The 14778-nt window shown below is 47.6% G+C and overlaps 1 long non-coding RNA gene across 1 annotated transcript in view; it reads right to left on the bottom strand.

Annotated features, from left to right (window-relative positions):
• Positions 1 to 1060: 1060 nt before the first annotated feature.
• The window catches only part of LOC141167067 (uncharacterized), an 82918-nt gene continuing 69200 nt past the window's right edge, over positions 1061 to 14778 (bottom strand). The window contains exons 3-4 of the long non-coding RNA XR_012251383.1: positions 6741 to 7073; positions 1061 to 1812 (exon numbers count right to left, since the gene is read on the bottom strand). This is a non-coding gene — a long non-coding RNA (uncharacterized lncRNA). The remainder of the gene's footprint in view (positions 1813 to 6740; positions 7074 to 14778) is intronic.

Below are 14778 nucleotides of genomic sequence, written 5' to 3'. Positions count from 1 at the left end.
TACCCCATTAACTGACCACCAAACTTTATATTTTTTTAGCAAGAATTTTTATTTACATTTCAAGTAATTTGGTGAAACATCTCACATTCTGCAATGACCACAGAGTTCAATTCAAGAAACTCATGAAAATACATATTCAGGTGATATTAACAGCAAATTTAACCAATAAATTTCTTCTGGCTAACGTCTATATTATGATGTAATGATTGGTTTTATATAACACTGATATAATTTCCGGCTCATAGGAAAACTAATATTGCTGAAAAACAATTCACCTGGAGGTCAACATTAAAATACTGTTTGGAAGCCTCCTGAAAGCTTCTTTAGCAGAAATGAGCAGATTTATCCTCAGAAGATCGAGTTTGAGTCGCATGTCCTGAATTTCACGGTTTCACGCAAACACTTTGAGATTTAATTTGGGGTTCACCAAAGAAAAATACCCAGCACCAAATTCCACACTGCTGAAGCATCAGAGAGTGGGCTAATGTATTTTTGCGAGGCCACGCAGTCTTCCGCATAATGCCCTATAGCTTTGACATCTAGAAAATTATCATACCTTGTACTGCAGTGGTAAGCCCCTGGCCTATCACAGATCAGCTTCTCCCAGTGGAGCACAGTTTGTATGGCAGAATTGTTTTCGATCTCCAGAGTCACTGGGTAAGTCTCTCTTCCTCTGTAGAGTGTAAGCTCTTATGGTCATAGGGGTCTTCTCTATCTCACTTTTAAGATATGTAAGCTTTTTTGATCAGTGAGGTCCTCTCTCTCCTGTAGAGTATAAGCTGTTATGGTCAGTGAGACCTCTCTCTCCCTCTAATATAGAGTGTAAGCTCTTATCATCAGTGATGATCAGTGGAAGCCTCTCTTTCTTCTCTAGAGTATAAGCTCTTATGGTCAGCAGGGTCCTCTCTCTCCTATAGACTATAAGCTCTTATGATCAGTAATGATCAGTGGGAGCCTTGCTTTCTTCTATAGAGTGTAAGCTCTTATGGTCAGCAGGGTCCTCTCTCTCCTATAGAGTGTAAGCTCTTATGGTCAGCAGGGTCCTCTCTCTCCTGTAGAGTGTAAACTCTTATGGTCAGTGGGGTCCTCTCTCTCCTGTAGAGTGTAAGCTCTTATGTTAAGTGGAGTCCTCTCTTTTTACCGCTCCTGTAGAGTGTAAGATCTTATGGTCAGCAGGGTCCTCTCTCTGCTATAGAGTATAAGCTCTTATGATCAGTAATGATCAGTGGGAGCCTCTCTCTCTCCTATAGAGTATAAGCTCTTATGGTCAGTGGGGTTCTCTCTCTCCTGTAGAGTGTAAGCTCTTATGATTAGTGATGATCAATGGGAGCTTCTCTCTTCTATAGAGTGTAAGCTCTTATGATCACTAAGGTTCTCTCCCTCTGTCTCCCTCCTCTCTCATGCTTATATTTTCCAAACAATTTCAAGTTTTCTAAAATTGAGATTTGAGCAAATTTATTCATCGCAAATAAAAAATTGTGGTAAAATTTAGGCAAGTGAGCAAAGTCATATATCAAAAGATCTGCTCATCTTTACTTTTTTAAGTTTAGATGAGATAAAAAAAACACTCAGCACTCCATAGTTAGAGCATCACGTCTATAAACCAGGGTAATTGTGGTAGTGTCATTATATAACAATTATCTTCCTCTCCAAGAATTGAAAACTTGCGACGATTAAAGGAATCATGATGACTTTGTATGTAGAGACGATGGTCCAAAATAGAACAGCAGGTATGAATCAGAATGATTGAAATGAGTATTGGCTTTCAGTAAAAGTTTTGACTTGAACCAAGTAGAGATACCGTATGAGAATCTGAAACGAGAAATTCAAATATATATTTTTCATTAAGAAGCCATGGGACCTAATATCACCATATACGTCACATCCCAATACTGAGACCAATATATATATGTTTTTTCTAAAGTTGCAACAATTAACTGTTTAGCCAAAATGTAATTCCTATTTAGTTCCTCCATTATAAACTGGAACATAGAATGAAGAGCACCTTTCTCTCTGGAGGATATGACCCTCCAATACATTACTCCAGGGGGTACAAAGCCCATGGCCCAGAGTACATACAGCACGCTAAGTCATTCTGTGATCTCCTATCCATCAGGTCATAAACATGCTTGTTTGTAACCTGAGGGTTGACCAAAAATACTGTATCTTAGAGATTGCACTCTGAGACTATGTGCCCACGATGCAGAAATGCTGCATATTTTTTACGCTTCTCCCTGGCAGGAAAAACGCATGTGGATTTTACATGCATTTTTCCCGCCAGGTAGAAGCGTTTGTGAAGCGTTTTTGCATGCATTTCCGCATGGGGATTATCAAGCGCTTTGCCAAGCCATTTTAGCATCACTTGGAAAAGTGCTTGACAACTTGGTCACACTATATAAATCCATGCAACCGGCATGGATTTATATAGTGTGACCAAGAAATAGTTAAAAAAAAGAATAAGAATGGTAAAAAATAAAAAATAAAGATTATACTTACCTTCCGATGGCCCCCCGGTCTCCTTCTCCGCTCCGTTCAGTCTCCCCGGTGTCTCGCGGTGGTGTGAAGGACCTGCGGTGACGTAATTGAGTCATGTGGCAGGTCACGCGACCGCCGACGTCAGCGGTCGCGTGACCTGTCACATGACTCAATGACGTCATGTCAGATCCTCACACCACCGCGAGCCGCCCAACACATCGCATGCATCGCTGAGGAGGCCGGGAGGACATCAGAAGGTGAGTATAATCTTTATTTTTTATTTTAAATTATTTTTTTTACAGTTTCTATGGTACCCGGGTCTGGAGGAGAGTCTCCTCTTCTCCAGGCCTGGTTACCAACCGCACATTGAATTGCTTCATATCCGTGTGTGCAAATGTGCTGACATGGATTTTGAGCGTTTCAATGCAAGTTAATGGCGGCAATTACGCTGCATGTCCGCAAAATTAATGGACATGCTGTGTATTGTAACCGCAGTGATAATGCGGATTATCATTGGGGACCATGGGGCACGTATTACTAAGCGTTTTTTAAGCATTTTTGCTGCGGAAATTCTGCGGCAGAAACGCTTGAAAAATGCATAGTGGGCACGCAGCCTGAGAGTTGAAATGAGATGAAGCATGTGCATGGGTGAAGCTCTCTTTAATGTACTTAATGAAAGTTGGGATAGGCTCAGATGCCTTTGTGAGTTCCGTAAACTTCAGTGAGGTTAGCCATGTGTTTTTGCAGCCACTTGCCTTCTCTTTCCAGGAATGTGGAACAAGGGTCCCTGATTCTCCTGATGTTCCATATATTATCTATACTGTCAAAACTGCCTCACACTTTTATTACCTCTGCGATCCAAGCACCATATATATCTCATATGGTTCTGGTTCCAATTTAGAAGTTTCTGTGAATCAAATTCTGGCTGGTGAAAATAGAATAAGTAAAAAGTACACAGACACGTGATTTACTATAATAATCTCCAGGGAATTCTTGGAATGTTTGTATAATTATACCCTTCATGAATAATGGTGTTCCATACATAAATGTAGGCATTTCATAAATTATAGTAAATAGCAGCATTTAACGCTGCGTAAGAAGTTAAAGACACTTTCTGTGTCCACCCAGATTAGTCATACCCTCTCCCACTCTTCAGCTCCTTTGTTCTGGCTCTCACATGAGAACTACAACTCCATTTTGTATGTGTGAGATTTGGCAGGCCTGAAAACATTATCTTTTAGGCCACGGCCCCACGATCAGTATTTGGTCAGTATTTAGTCAGTATTTTTTCTCAGGAGTGGGAGCCAAGACCAGGTGAGGAACAATCAGAGAAAAGGTATAATATTATTATTTATTATTATAGCGCCATTTAATCCATGGCGCTTTACATGTGAAAAAGGGGTATACATACAAGAACAATTACAATAATCTTGAACACAATGTGACAGCGACTGGTACAGGAGGAGCGAGGGCCCTGCCCGCGAGGGCTCACAGTCTACAAGAAATGGGTGAGGATACAGTAGGTGAGGGTAGGGCTGGTCGTGGCGCGGTATTGTGGAATGATGGTTAATGCAGGTTGTAGGCTTGTCGGAAGAGGTGGGTTTTCAGCCTCCTTTTGAAGGTTTCCACGGTTGAAGAGAGTCTGATGTGTTGGGGTAGAGAGTTCCAGAGTAGGGGGGAAGCACGGGAGAAATGTTGTATGCGATTGTGGGAGGAGGAGATAAGAGGGGAGTAGAGAATGAGATCTTGTGAGGATCGGAGGTTGCGTGCGGGTATATAATGGGAGACTAGGTCAGAGATATATGGAGGAGACAGGTTCTGAATGACTTTGTATGCCATGGTTAGGGTTTTGAACTAGAGTCTCTGAGCAATGGGGAGCCAGTGAAGAGATTGACAGAGAGTAGAGGCCGGGGAATAGTGGGGGGACAGGTGGATTAGTCGGGCAGCCGAGTTTAGGATAGATTGTAGGGGTCCGAGAGTGCTGGAAGGGAGGCCACAGAGCAGAAGGTTGCAGTTGTCAAGGCGGGAGATGATGAGGGCGTGCACTAGTGTTTTTGCAGATTCATGGTTGAGGAATGTGCGGATCCGGAGATATTTTTGAGTTGGAGTCGGCAGGAAGTGGAAAAGGTTTGGATATGTGGTTTGAAAGAGAGTTCAGAGTCCAGGGTTACCCCAAGGCAGCGAGCTTGAGGGACTGGGGAGAGTGGGAAGCCATTGACGTTGATAAATAGGTCAGTTGGGGGGGTTGAATGAAATAGCGGAATGATGATGAATTCTGTTTTGTCCATGTTAAGTTTTAGATTAAGTTGATCTTCTGTAATGGTGGAGAAGGTGGTTTTGGAGGAGAAGATTTGAGTAGGTGTGGGGAGGGGCTGTGAGGGATTTAGGCAAAAGCTTTGTCTGATGGTATCAATCTTCTGCTTGAAGAATGAGGCAAAGTCTTTGGCTGAAGTAAGAGGAGAGGGAGGAGGCACTGGGGGACGGAGGAGAGAATTGAAGGTGTTGAATAGTTGTTTGGGGTTGTGGGACAGGGAGGATATGAGAGGTGCAAAGTATGTTTTTTTGCTGTAGTGAGCATGGACTTGAAGGCAGTGAGGGACTGTTTGACTGCGATGAAGTGCTCATTGGAGTGGGACCTTTTCCATCTATGCTCAGCAACCCTGGAGGCCCGTTGCAGTTCTTTAGTTAGGCTGGTGTGCCAGGGTTGCCTGTGGATTGTGTGAGATGTGGTATGTGTGAGAGGGGCAACCGAATTGAGAACTGCAGCTGTTGTGGTGTTGTATGAAGTGGCAGCAACATCTGCATCATGTAAGGACCTAATGTCTGTGAGAGGGAAAAGGGATTCAGAGAGTAAGTGTAGGTCAAGTTGTTTAAGATTTCTGCGAGGGTATGCAAGTTTGTGGAGTGGGGATTGTTGCCCTGGAGAGGAGAGGGTAGAGAATGTAAGTAGATTGTGGTCAGATAGAGGGAGAGGTGAGTTAGTGAGGTTAGACAGGGAATAGAGGCGGGTGAATATGAGATCCAGTGTGTGTCCAACTTTGTGGGTGGGTGCTGAAGACCACTGAGTAAGGCCGAAGGAGGAAGTGAGGGATAGAAGCTTAGAGGCAGCTGGGAGGGAAGTGTCAATGGGGATGATGAAGTCGCCTATGAGGATAGTGGGGATGTCAACGGAGAGGAAAGTGGTGAAGTAATCAAAGAAAGTGGTGGTTGATCCTGGGGGGCGGTAAATGACAGTCAGTTGGAGTTGGAGGGGAGAGTAATGGAGGGCGGCAGTGGGATTTGGGTGAAGGAGCAGTTATCTGATAGGAGGAAACCTATTCCTCCACCATGCTTGCCGATGGGGCGGGGGGTATGGGAAAGGAGGAATCCACTGTATGAAAGTGCAGCAGGAGAGGCCGTGTCGGAGGGGGTGAGCCAGGTTTCAGTGATGCCAAGGAAGGAAAGCTTGTTAGTGATGAAGAGATCGTGAATGTAGGAAAGTTTGTTGCAGACGGAGCGAGCGTTCCATAGAGTTCCTGTTAGAGGGATTGGGGAAGCGGGGGCTGGGCAGATGGATATAAGGTTAGAAGGGTTACAAGAGTTTGGGATAGATCGTGGGTAGGAGGTGGAAGTGATTGTAGGGATGTGGTGAGGAGGGCCAGGATGTGGAGAGATGTCGCAGGTAGTGAGAAGGAGCAGAAAAAGCTTTAGTAGGTGGGAGCAGGAGAAGGCATGAGGTGGCTGTCTGTGTTTGGAGACAAAGGCTTATATGTTGAGGAATAGCTCTGAGGAGGAGGTGAGATGTGTGGGGAGAATGGAGGGAGAGATGAAGAGTTCATTACTAGGTGTAGGGATTAGGGGTGGTTGTAAGAAGTGAAGGATTAAAGGGGTGAGAGTGAAAAAAAAGACAAACATTGCTTACTGTAACTTAGTATCCAGTACCTAACTTTAAATGAGAAGGTGTGTCCAAACTTTTGGTCTGTACTGTATATATATATATATATATATATATTTATATATATAAATTAATGGGCTGGAGAGAGGTGGCTGAGTTATTAGGAATTAACTGCTTTCATGAAATATCACTACTGTGCACACTCGGCTAAGAACTGGTGGCCAAGCTCCATTGGAACAAGCTGTACACTATGTAAGACAAAAGCTTTCATAACAGGAGAATGATAACAGATAGAAAAGCAAGTCAATTGAAAAGCAATTCAATAACAAGAGAATGCCCCTTAAAAATTATAAAATCATATTTGCAAATATTTTTTTATCATGTTGAATACCTTAAAATACTTCAGGGGTCTTGAAGGTCAACTTAACATCAAATCCAATTCTTCTATTTTTTTCTTTTGTCATTTTGATCTTCTTTAGGCTCAGTTACTTTATTATAAGATCATTTCCTATTGAATATGAATATGGGCATGTTCTGCTGACAGGATCATTATTCATAAGCCTTAGAAGCCAATTACTTTTCTTTGGTTTCCTTGCTTTGAGGATAATATTCATGACTATCGGTTCTTCAGGCACTTCTTTTGGTTCATTCAGTAATTTTGCGAAATCATTTTCATAGAAAATATAATCTGCATCCCAAAATTTGTCCGCAGTCACAGCATTGTCTGCAAATAAATCATTACAATAATCAGCTGCTGTCGGAACATCCCGATCCAAAATAAAGAGACCGAATACAATGATTTCAATTTTCTAACCCAAGAAAAAAATCACAATAATCATATAGCTTATAGCAAGTAAATAAGTGAATAGTAATAGTACATGATCAAAAAAGCATAAAAGCCATCCCACCACAACAAGGTGTGCCCATGAGGATGGTCGGATGACTTTTATGCTTTTTTGATCAAAATAGTATCATCTAAGTACTCTATGTTATTTATATGTACTATTACTATTTACCTTCTGTTGGGTATATGCTCATTGTGTTTATTTTCTTGTTTTTTTTCCTTGGGTTTTGTTTATAAGGGTTCATACCCCAGCCTGTGTAATTGGGTGATTCCATCTGAATACACGAAAACCAGTAATCAGACTTTCCCCAAGCAGAGTCATTGACTTCATTAAGATCATTAAAGTCCAAAATAAAAAACTTTTAACTTTCACTTCTTTTTTGGCAATGTTCATTTTCTTATCAGGACTCAATAACATAGCATCTAGTGATGAGCGAACATGCTCGCCACTGCTCGATACTAGCCCGAGCATCACGGTGCTCGACAAGCTAGAGCCAATGAACATGCAGGGATTGTCTGCCATGCACTGTAATGCGTAGCCATGTTGGTTGTGGGCATTACAGTGATTGGCTGGCCGCACAGCGTCATCAAGTCTTTATAAGACCTGGCACCACCATGCTTGTCAAAGTCACTCCGAAATCAGACAGAGTAGGGAGAGGTGCTGCTGAGTTAGGGAGAGATTTGCTTGTTTATAGTTAGTATAGGTATTCCACAACATACACTACAGACCAAAAGTTTGGATACACCTTCTCAGTTAAAGATTTTTCTGTATTTTCATGACTATGAAAATTGTAAATTCAGACTGAAGGCATCCAAACTTTGGATTAACACATGTGGTATTATATACTTAACAAAAAAGTGTGAAACAACTGACAATATCTCTTATATTCTAGGTTCTTCAAAGTAGCCACCTTTTGCTTTGATGACTGCTGTAACGGGTCTGGGAGGTGGAACCTCTGAGCTACTATACAAAGGGGCAGTTCTTGTACGGAAGCGGGTGGCTCCCAGGGAAGGCGGGCAGGTAGTCACGGCAAGGGACAGGGACAGTCTCTGGAAAGAAGTGCAGGAGGTCACGGCAAGTGACAGGAACAGTCTCTTGACAGGCAGGTGGTCACGGCAAGGAACAGCAGGGTAGGAGTCTCTAGACAGGCAGGTGGTCACGGCAAGTGACAGCAGGGTAAGAGTCTCTCGGCTTGCTGGCAGGTGGTCACGGCAAGTGACGGCAGAGCCTCCAGGTAGGCTAGCTGGCGGGTAGCAGGTGAGCGCTTCCAGGTGAGCAGATATGAGTCTCTCGGCTGGCTGGCAGGTGGTCACGGCAAGTGACGGCAGAGCATCCAGGTAGGCTAGCTGGCGGGTAGCAGGTGAGCGCTCCCAGGTGAGCGGATAAGAGTCTCTCTGCTGGCTGGCAGGTGGTCTCAGGCAGGTATCAGGCAGGTATCAGGCAGGTGCTTCCTGATCCGCAGGCGGACTGGTCCATAGACAGACTGACGGATGCTGGTAGACAGACTGTCAGACCGCAGGGAATGCAAGCAGGTAGACAGAGCTGGAAAACAGACTGGCAACGGGACCTGAGGGCTGAAGCAGAGGTGAAAGGCTTTGCAACAACTTTGCTCGGGCACCTCCATTTTGGAGGAGGTGCCTTATATATGGGAGCTCCACCGGCAATTGGCCGGGGACTCCTTAGGACGGCGCGCGCGGCCCCTTTAAGAGCGAGGGAGAGCGCGCACCCTAAGCACAGTGCCGGGAAGCGGCGAGCGCTGCCAGCAGCGCGGGAAGAGGATGCCGAGGACGGAGCAGGGTGGTGAGAGGAACGGCGTCTCTGCCTAGCAGGAGGCAGGGACGCCTTTGCTACAGTACCCCCCCTTTAGGCCCCCCCTTTTTTAGGCCGGAGAGAAATTTATCAAGGATGAGCGGGGCATGGATGTTCTCCCGAGGCTCCCACATTCTCTCCTCAGGACCAAACCCCTTCCAATCCTCTAGAAAAAAGGTCTTTCCTCTTACCCTTTTGGTGGCCAGAATGCTCTCTACCTCAAACTCGTCTTCGGCGGAAACCGGAGCAGGAGGCGTACCTGTAGACTTGGAAAAAGAGTTAAGTACCACAGGTTTGAGGAGAGATACATGGAAGGAGTTAGGGATCCGCAAGTTGGCCAGGAGTTTCAATTTATAGGCCACCGGGTTGATTTGTTTGATAACTTCCAGTGGACCGATGAACCGAGGCCCTAACTTGTAGGAAGGAATCTTGAGCCGGACATACTTGGACGAGTGCCAGACTTTATCTCCTAATGGAATTGGGGTGGATCCAGACGTCTCTTGTCATCCTGTTTCTTCATCCGTTCGGAGGACTGAAGAAGTGCGGATCTGGTACTCTCCCAAATGGAGGAGAATTTGCTAACAAGAGATTCCGCGGCCGGATTATCCACCAAGGCGGAGACGGGAAACGGGATCCGAAGATGTTGACCGTAGACAATAAATAACGGGGATTTGGAGGAAGACTCGCTCTCGTGATTGTTATAGGAAAATTCGGCCCACGGTAAAAGATCCACCCAGTCGGAATGATGGGAATTAACAAAGTGCCGGAAGTAACTGGTTAAACTTTGGTTGATCCGCTCTACTTGACCATTGGACTGTGGGTGATAAGAAGAGGAGAAGTCCAAGGTGACCCCCAGCAGTTTACATATGGCTCTCCTGAAGCGAGAGGTGAACTGAACTCCTCGGTCGGATACGATGTGGAGAGGGAGACCATGAAGACGGAAAATATGATGGATAAAGTCTTTAGCCAATTCAGATGCAGACGGAAGGCCCGGCAGGGGAATGAAGTGAGCCATCTTAGAGAAGCGGTCAGCGACCAACCAGATGACCGTACAACCAGCAGAGACAGGAAGATCCGTTATAAAGTCCATGGCTATATGCTGCCACGGGGCAGCAGGTATGGGAAGAGGCAGAAGGCGGCCGGCTGGCAGATGTCTAGGAACCTTGTTGCGGGCGCAGGACGCACAGGCTGAGACAAAGTCTATTACGTCCTTGTGCAGGGTAGGCCATCAGTAATGCCGGGTAATAAACAGGAGGGTCTTTTTCTGGCCAGCATGGCCAGCTAGCTTAGACGAATGTCCCTGTGTAGGACTTTCTCACGATCAGGTACTGTTACGAACGTCTTACCGGTTGGAAGACGATTAAGATCCACGGGAGCCACCAGCATTACCTTGGCGGGGTCAATGATGTGCTTTGGCTCCTCCTCTAGATCGGAGAACAAAAAGGATCGGGACAAGGCATCAGCTTCAATATTTTTGTCTGCTGGGCGAAAATGAAGGATGAAATCAAAGCGGGCGAAGAACAAGGACCACCGGGCTTGGCACGGGTTAAGTCTTTGGGCACTCTGGAGATAAGCCAAGTTTTTGTGATCCGTGTAGATTATTACCGGGTGAAGAGCCCCCTCGAGCAGGTAACGCCACTCCTCCAGTGCCAACTTAATGGCTAACAATTCTCGGTCTCCTATAGAATAATTGCGCTCAGATGAGGAGAAGAGTTTGGAGAAGAAGCCGCAGGTTACCGTTCTTCCGGAAGACGACTTTTGGGTGAGCACCGCTCCGGCTCCGGAGGAGGAAGCGTCTACTTCTAAGAAGAATTGTTTGTGGCTGTCCGGACGGTGCAGTACAGGAGCGGAGGAGAAAGCTTGTTTCAAAGACAGGAAGGCCTCCTCTGCCTCAGGCGGCCATTCTTTGGGATTAGCACCCTTACGGGTGAGCGCAGAAATAGGGGCAGTCCGGGAAGAGAAATGCGGAATGAAGAGGCGGTAGTAGTTGGCGAAGCCCAGGAACCGCTGGATAGCCTTTAACCCCTCTGGTCGGGGCCACTTCTGGATGGCAGAAAGTTTCTCAGGATCCATTCGTAGACCGGTCTGAGAGATGATGTAGCCCAGAAATGGAAGCGAGGTCTGCTTAAAGAGGCACTTCTCAAATTTTGCGTAGAGGTGGTTTTGCCTGAGCCTGAGCAGGACCTGACGAACGTCCCTCCGGTGTGTGGGGAGATCCGGAGAGAAGACCAAGATGTCTTCCAGGTATACCACCACGCAGGAGTAGAGAAGGTCATGGAAGATATCATTGACCAACTCTTGAAAGACGGCGGGAGCATTACAGAGACCGAAGGGCATTACGAGGTATTCATAGTGGCCATCCCGGGTGTTGAATGCCATCTTCCATTCATCCCCCTGACGGATACGAGCCAGGTTATAGGCCCCACGGAGATCCAGCTTGGTGAAGATTCTAGCACCCCTCAGACGGTCAAATAATTCGGGAATGAGCGGAAGGGGGTATTTATTCTTCACCGTGATCTGGTTAAGGCCTCTATAGTCTATGCAGGGACGGAGTGAGCCGTCCTTCTTTTTAACGAAGAAGAAGCTTGCTCCCGCCGGGGAGGTAGATTTCTGGATAAATCCCCGGGCCAGGTTCTCCTCGATATATTCAGACATGGACCGGGTCTCAGCAGCGGACAAAGGGTAGATACGCCCTCGGGGCGGAGTAGCGCCAGGTACCAAGTCGATGGGGCAGTTGTATGGTCTATGAGGAGGTAATGTCTCTGCTTCCTTTTTATTGAAGACATCAGCATAAGACCAATAGGGTACCGGCAGGCCGGGTAGATTGGCTGGGGGAGGAGAAGGACGGGCAGGACGAACGGGAACTAAACAAGTCTTATGGCAGTCCTGTCCCCAGCGAAGGACTTTTCCGGTCTGCCAACCAAGCACGGGTGCATGTTTCTGGAGCCAAGGTAGGCCAAGCAAAAGGGCATGAGAGAGTCCAGGTAGAACATGAAAGAAGATGCTCTCAGAGTGCAGCATTCCCACCTGCAGAATTATGGGTTCGGTGATAAGTTGGATGGGATGCGGTAAGAGACCCCCGTCCACAGAGGCGACAGATAAGGGTTCGACCTGAGGTTTGGTGGGAATGCGGTATTTCTCTACCAGGGACTGAGAAATGAGATTTCCAGCAGCTCCAGAATCAAGTTGAGCTACTTCAAAGTAACGGTTCTCCCCGCAGATGATAGAGACCGACAGCATCAGAGATGGAGAGGGTTTACTCTTGTCTAGGACGACCTCTCTGAGTGATCCTAGACACAGGCATTTCCTGACCTCTCCGGGCTGAACGGATCTGGTGCTCCCTACTGCCACAGTAGAAGCAGCTCCCCTCGGCACAGCGTGACTCTTGACGGGTTTTGACCATCTTGGTCTGGTCGACCTGCATAGGCTCGGGTGAGTGCGCCTGGGGAGTAACAGAGGAAGTGACGGGATTCTCGAAGGTAGGAGCAAGGCAAGGAAACCTCCTCTCACGGGTGACCTCTTTGGTACGCTCCTGGAACCGGATGTCAATCCGGCTGGCAAGAGTTATTAAGTCGTCGAGAGTGGTAGGAATGTCCCGACCGGCAAGTTCATCTTTAATCCGGCCGGATAGACCTTCCCAGAAGATGGACACCAGGGCGTCGTTATCCCAGGCAAGCTCAAAAGCAAGGGTACGGAACCGTATGGCATATTGGCCCACGGTGAGACTCCCTTGACGGAGGCGTAGCAGAGATGAGGCGGATGAGGTCTTTCGTCCTGGTTCATCAAAGACTTTCCGGAAGGCCGTGAGAAAGGCTGGCAGGTTGGACACCAGGAGGTCTCCTCTCTCCCATAGAGGATTTAGCCAGGCCAGCGCCTCCCCAGTGAGATGGGACATGATGAAGGCCACTTTGGCTCGGTCGGTGGAAAACTGGTGTGCCAAAAGTTCGAAGTGCAGGGTGCACTGGTTAATGAAGCCCCGTGCCTGACCGGGATCTCCACCAAAACGAGGCGGAGCGGAAAGGCGGGGACCGGGAAAAGATGCCATGGTATTGATGGGCAGCGGCGCTGCCGGGGTAGTAGTTGTGCGAGTGGAAGCAGCTCCCAACGAGGCAGTCAGTGTGTCTAGGCGGGAGTGAACACTACGCAGGTGGCCCAAGATGGAGTCCTGTTGGGACCTCTCACGGGAAAGTTCATGACATAGCTCCGAGAGCGAGGGAGCTTGGGTGCCACCGGATTCCAAGGCCCGAGCAAACTGTAACGGGTCTGGGTGGTGGAACCTCTGAGCTACTATACAAAGGGGCAGTCCTTGTACGGAAGCAGGTGGCTCCCAGGGAAGGCGGGCAGGTAGTCACGGCAAGGGACAGGAACAGTCTCTGGATAGAAGGGCAGGAGGTCACGGCAAGTGATAGGAACAGTCTCTTGACAGGCAGTTGGTCACGGCAAGTGACAGCAGGGTAGGAGTCTCTAGACAGGCAGGTGGTCACGGCAAGTGACAGCAGGGTAAGAGTCTCTCGGCTGGCTGGCAGGTGGTCACGGCAAGTGACGGCAGAGCCTCCAGGTAGGCTAGCTGGCGGGTAGCAGGTGAGCGCTCCCAGGTGAGCGGATAACAGTCTCTCGGCTGGCTGGCAGGTGGTCACGGCAAGTGACGGCAGAGCCTCCAGGTAGTCTAACTGGCGGGTAGCAGGTGAGCGCTCCCAGGTGAGCGGATAAGAGTCTCTCGGCTGGCTGGCAGGTGGTTTCAGGCAGGTATAAGGCAAGTATCAGGCAGGTATCAGGCAGGTATCAGGCAGGTGCTTCCTGATCCGCAGGCGGACTGGTCCATAGACAGACTGACGGATGCTGGTAGACAGACTGTCGGACCGCAGGGGATGCAAGCAGGTAGACAGAGCAGGAAAACAGACTGGCAACAGGACCTGAGGGCTGAAGCAGAGGTGAAAGGCTTTGCAACAACTTTGCTCGGGCACCTCCATTTTGGAGGAGGTGCCTTATATATGGAAGCTCCACCGGCAATCGGCCGGGGACTCCTTAGGACGGCGCGCGCGGCCCCTTTAAGAGAGAGAGAGCACGCGCGCGCCCTAAGCACAGTGCCCGGGAAGCGGTGAGCGCTGCCAGCAGCACGGGAAGAGGACGCAGAGGACGGAGCAGGGAGGTGAGAGGAACGTCGTGTCTGCCTAGCAGGAGGCAGGGACGCCGACGCTACAACTGCTTTGCACACTCTTGGCATTCTCTTGATGAGCTTCAAGAGGTAGTCACCGGAAAAGGTTTCCACTTCACAGGTGTGCCCTGTCAGGTTTAATAAGTGGGATTTCTTGCCTTATAAATGGGGTTGGGACCATCAGATGTGTTGTGCAGAACTCTGGTAGATACACAGCTGAAAGTCCTACTGAATAGACTGTTAGAATTTGTATTATGGCAAGAAAAAAGCAGCTAAGTAAAGAAAAATGAGTGGCCATCATTACTTTAAGAAATGAAGGTCAGTCAGTGCGAAAAATTGGGAAAACTTTGAAAGTGTCCCCTAGCGCAGTTGCAAAAACCATCAAGCACTACAAAGAAACTGGCTCACATGAGGACCGCCCCAGGAAAGGAAGACCAAGAGTCACCTCTGCTTCTGAGCATAAGTTTATCCGAGTCACCAGCCTCAGAAATCGCAGGTTAACAGCAGCTCAGATTAGAAACCAGGTCAATGCCACACAGAGTTCTAGCAGCAGACACATCTCTTCAACAACTGTTAAGAGGAGACTTTGTGCAGCAGGCCTTCATGATAAAATAGCTGCT

Source organism: Phyllobates terribilis, unplaced genomic scaffold, assembly GCF_046119375.1.
Source record: "Phyllobates terribilis strain yellow unplaced genomic scaffold, ASM4611937v1 Scaffold_11__3_contigs__length_659146591, whole genome shotgun sequence".
Classification (NCBI taxonomy): domain Eukaryota; kingdom Metazoa; phylum Chordata; class Amphibia; order Anura; family Dendrobatidae; genus Phyllobates; species Phyllobates terribilis.
Note: the sequence above shows the minus strand (reverse complement) of the source record. Positions and strands in the feature narration are given on the sequence as shown.